Here is a 5,570-nt window from a genome sequence, read left to right as displayed (position 1 = left end):
TCCCGTGTCGATGAGGGCGACTACGTCAAAGCCGTCGATGGACAACTGGGCGTCGGACGCCGCTTTCCTCGAGTTTCTGCTGTGTCGGGGCGTTGTATCTCGGCTTGTGCGTGTTGACCGTCGGGAACCATGCGTCATCATTCTCGTCATCTTCTCATCGGCAGGCTCTGTCGTTTGGGGTACGCGTCGCGTCGTGTCGTCGTCGGGTTCGGGAGTCACGTCCGTGTTATATCGAGTCGTTGGGCTGCAGGTACGGTGTTCGGTGCGGCCATGCGTCGTTGGAGGGTTTTCGGTTTTTCGCCGTTCTGGAACTTCACCTCCAGAAGTTGCTGCTTTTAGTTTCCCCCGCGTGGGCTGGGGGACCTCCAACTTGAGAAGTCAGCGGTGTTATGGCGGTTTGGCGACTGGTACCGGTAGGGCGACGGCGAACGGTTGAAGCGGGCAGGTCCTCGGTTCATGTTGGACAGGTATTCGCCGATCTCAGTAGGGCGCTGCCGGGTCGGGGCGTGGTGCGTCGACGGAGAATCCTCGCAGACCGAGCCTCTCGTAAGGGCAGCGACGGTAGATGTGGTCGGCCTCTCCGCAGTTGTAGCACAGCGGGCGATTATCGGGCGTTCTCCACACGTCGGTCTTCCTTGGCGTCTGGTATTGGTCTACAGGGCGTCGGGCGGGCGGCATTGGACGGCGGTATGGCTGGGCCTCTTGACGACGGGTTGGAGCAGGGCGGGGTTGACGAAGAGCTGCGGAGTGGGTCATCGCTTGGGGCTGACGGGGTGCTTCTGAAGGCGTAGAAGTTCCCAGCGCCTGTTGAACCTCTTCAGGGATGACGTCACTCAGAGAATCCACTTGAGGTTGCGGCGTTGTTGGAAAAAGCTTCTGAAGCTCCTCCTTGACTACTGCTCGAATGGTCTCGCGCAATGTATCGGAACATCCAGTTGCGGCACCGATGTTCTCCGAGAACAGCGCGTTGACAGGGCGGCCGTAGTGCCTCGTTCGAACTTCTAGCGTCTTCTCCATCACCGCCGCCTCAGTCGCGAATTCAGCCACCGTCTTCGGCGGGTTACGGACTAGACAAGCAAAGAGCTCTTGCTTTACTCCTCGCATTAGAAACCTTAGCTTCTTTTCTTCGGTCATTTCGGGGTCCGCACGGCGAAAAAGTCGCTTCATCTCCTCAACGAAGATCAAGGCACCTTCGTTGGGGTGCTGCGTTCGAGTTTCAAGCAAAAGCGCAGCTCGCTCTTTTCTCACAACGGTAGTGAAGGTCTTAAGGAACTCCCTTTTGAATTGAGTTCAGTCCGTCAAAGAACTCTCATGGTTCTCGAACCAAGTTGGAGCAGCTTCTTCTAAGTAAAAGAAGACATGCCGGAAAGTTTCTTCGTCGTCCCACCTGTTGAAGATGCAGACGCGCTCCAGCTTCTCCAACCATTCTTCGGGGTCTTCAGCGGGGCCTCCCCGGAAGGGTGGCGGTTCCCGGGGCTGCTGCAGCACGATTGGCGACGTTGTTTCTTGCACCATGGTGTTGGTTGCAGCGTTCCTTCTCTTGGGCCCTTCTGGCATGAGACCGAACTCGGGTAGCAATCCTTGCAGTCGGCGGCTTTCTCTGGTTGGGCTGGCTGGCTTGGCGGCTTCCAGATGTCGTAGAGAGCATAAAGGGCGCGTACCAAACACCTCTACCAGATGTCACGAAGCCAAGGACGACGCAGTTGTCTTGAAGGAGAAACAAGTTTATTGGAGCGAACTTGTGCTCCCCTAACAACTCAAAAGAATACAGAGGCGGCGAAGCAGCGGTCAACAAAGTGAGTTGAGTTGGCGAGCGTCGAATAATCGAATGCCGAGGCGTCTGCTCTGCAGGCTTTTTATCTTTTGGCAGGAGTGTTTCTGGAACCGTCGATTGACATCCAGAACATTGTAGATCACAGACGATTATTCAGGGCTAGCGACGTTAGGGCGAAACAGTTTGCTTATCTGAATGTGATAGCCCGTGCGGCATAAAAATAAAGAATGGAAGACGCGCTTTGCTTGAAACGCGATAACACAGCCGGGCGTGGCCCGGCAGTAAAGAAACAATAAATAAGCAAACACATACATGGTTCGCGGCAATAGTATATTTTCTAAAAAACATAGATTTTAGAATACATGCCCCTGCCAGCAACGTCCTTGGAATGTAGAATAGACCTATCTGTAATATAATCTATGCGCTATATGGACGATTCATTTTTGGTAAATCTCACGTACTCAGGCTAATACAATCTGCGGATTTTACTATAACTGAATAACGAGGTGAATGGGATTCACTGTTGGGTAAGATTTCTTCAACCATCCTGCTCTCTTCCAGCCTGCTCTCTTCATCGAGCGCGAGCGTAGTGGAAGCTTTCCCAACAAAATGTCATTCTTGGCAGCTTGCAGGGGATATAAAACAACTTTAAGCTTGCCTAGCTGCGACTTTTTTTGAAGCAATGCAGGCTGCAGGAGTGCTCCACTGGGCAACAGCGGAAGCTCACACCCGATTTGTGCACAGTTTTTGCATTTTATAGTTTGTTGAGAAGGTCCGACACCTGCAAATTGTTAATACTTGACAAGTGTGACCACAGGAGCTGCTCAGTGGCTAAGCCATTTGCTGCTGACCACATGTGGCCTCGATCTCCCTTCGCCAGGACCGTTTTTCTGAAGTAGACGGAAATGGAGAACGTCCGTGTATCGAAATTTCGATCCACTTCAATATCACCAGCTGGTTAAAGTAGCACAAGCTGCTTTCGGCAACATAAGCTGCGCTTCAGAGAAGACCAAATGCGCCAGAGAAGACCAAATGAAGACCACCAGGGGCACCAAATGCGCCAGTTTTTCAAAAATAATTTTTACACATAAAACAACAAAAAATAAAAGGCGAATCGCGTTGTTTTAACATATTACTCAAAAAGTATGTAAAACCGAATAAGTTAAAAAAGCACGAAAACATGAATATTGCTCTATACTTTTTGTGCCATGCTATCACAACCAGATATGTCATGAAATTGAAGGAAGTGAGTTCCTTGGTCAGTTTTTGAGGACAGTACAGTGGGGAAGTTCTGTTTTTTACTGATACAGATAACAACAGATATGTCTGGAAAAACTATTAAAATTCGCACTTATTCCTTGGGCAAGAATCTGCACCCCTCGACCTTGTCTTTGAAGCAGAAACAGTATTAAAGCAGATGACACGCGCAGAAAGGCAGGCCGGTGCCTCAAACTGCCCTATGCGCCCAGCCATCATCCGTTCTGCTTTTTCTGCATTTTTTTCTCTTTAAGGTCTGCATATTTGAAGGTGCACTGGTACTCACTGCACAACTCGCTACATTACTTCTACTGCTACTCTTTCTGGAGTGGAGTACTGCTGTGGGCGTATTAAAGAGCATCTACCCAAAAAAGTTCCATCTAATGCTCCGCTCGTCATTAGGCACTGCATATCATTCACAAACAAGAACAACTCTAAAGAGCCGAGCATTGAGCCAAGGGGAACCCCGGATGCCACTGTGAAGCTGCAATACCTAATTAGTGCCTGCGTACTCAAGGCAGTCTGCTCTCTATTCGAGGTAGGTAGAGCACCACTCGCAGAAAGCAAGAGACAGACCATGAGGAGACAGCTTCCGAAGGAGCATAGCATGGTTGTGGGTTCGAAGTTCTTACTGCAGTCGAAGTAGAGGACGCCCATTTGAAGGCGTGAAATTACGCATTTGTTGGCATCAATCAGCAAGCATGCAAGTGTCGACTTGACCGACCAGGCAGGCATAAACCCGTTCTGATTACAGTGAATCAAAGGACAGATTTTGGTCAAGAGAGGACGGTCTGCTGCTCTTTCCGAAAGTTCCGAGAAATACGATAGGAGAGAAATTTGTCGATAGTTACGAAGCACCGACGCGTTTCCGGGCTTATGGAGTGAAAAAACCGCGCCAGCTTTAACCAGTCCGAAAGTACCGCTCTTCAAGCGAAAGACAAAACACCTCGCAGAGCACCCGTGACTGAAGATCACATTAACAATTTACAATATAGCGTGGGTTATTATTGTGATCGGAAGATTTCTGTAAAGGCAAACTGCGGATAGCGGTCGCAACATCCTCAGCAGTTACTGTGGGCGTGTTTAAACATCATCTAGAGGTGCGAATCCAAGTGTGCAGCCGCTGTCACTTGACGAAGAACACGCAGACGAGAATGGATTTTTATAAGTTTCGCATATCCTGTCTGGGTCAGAGGCGATGTTGTCGCTGTCGTGCGGGATATTGCGCTCTCGGGTCTTGCATGTGCGTATTTTTTGCGCTCCGCCAGAAGTCACCCGGGTAACAAGTAAGCGAAGATTCCGTAAAATCCGAGAAATATTTTTGGTCACGATGGAGCAGTGCTCGCACAAGGGAACAGTGTTCTTTGAGCCTCACGCAGGCCGACGGAGCTTTTGTTGGTTTCATTTCCTCTTGGAGTCGACGCTAGAATAAAAGTTAGTCGAGAGTCGTTCATAGCAAACAAATAGCTTATTGGAAATGTTTACGGATTTGTGAGAAACGAAAACTCAGTACAGAAGTGAACGCTCGGATGAATGAAGAATATTAATCGAACAGGGCGTACAGATACGCATTCCAGACATAATAAATACAGGAGACAAAGTCAAAACCCATAACGATATTCTACAAACGTGGCGGGAAGAGAAATAGCTAAATGAGAGATAGTTTTAACGCAGTGAGGTTACTCTCAACCGCGAAATTGGCAGATTCTCCAGACAGAAGAAACAGTACTCCCGAAGCGTTTCTCTCGAAGAATGAAGCAAAACGTGTGAGAAAATAGAGGCTTAGCTCTATTTTGTGCTTTTGGCTTAACCCAAGATGTATTCAAGATTCGGAGACCTGACAATCAGAGCAAAGCGGTGTAATTAAACCTGGCATCTTCTCAAGATCTCGGTTTGACAACTCTAAACGAGAACGAAAACGCAGCCCTGTAAATGGTGCGAGGACTTTCTTTCCACGCGAACACCGCTCTTAGAAGACAAATATCTCAACATTTCCTTAGAGGCGGCACTCTCTATCTACAAAAAGCATTATGACCCTGAACTTTGTGTCCCAGTTGCAGAACCTCCACACATTGTTTTTACCGGATGATGATGCTATTACAAACAAAGCTTTCCGAAAACTTTAACGCCAGAAAAAAACACCACTCATACAACTAATGAGGAGGGTCTGACAACCTTGAAAAATCGGTGAATGTTTTAGGCGTGGCATGGAATCTCTCATTCAAATCCCGCGAACAAGCTAGATTTCGGAAAGGTAGTCATATGTTTTGCTTCCTGAAAAATTATAACAAATCACTTTCTTAGTCAGCTTTAGGACCACATACAAAGACGGGTTCTTTTTAAAAATAAAGGGATTCCATACTCACCCACTTCCTTTCGCAAATAATACAATTCTTGGTATCTCGGTAGATGTCTTGACAAGCCACCCTTGCCATTCTTGACAAGCCACTCTTGACAAGCCACCCTTGCCATTGACCTGGCGGTAAGTTTGTTAGCGTCTATTATCCCTCTAGCCCGGCATTCCAGCCTTCCAGCCTTC

Source organism: Haemaphysalis longicornis, unplaced genomic scaffold (assembly GCF_048455015.1).
Source record: "Haemaphysalis longicornis isolate Haplotype H1 unplaced genomic scaffold, Haemaphysalis longicornis Haplotype H1 scaffold_8, whole genome shotgun sequence".
Classification (NCBI taxonomy): domain Eukaryota; kingdom Metazoa; phylum Arthropoda; class Arachnida; order Ixodida; family Ixodidae; genus Haemaphysalis; species Haemaphysalis longicornis.
The sequence above is the reverse complement of the archived record's forward strand: the minus strand, read 5'-3'. Positions refer to the sequence as shown.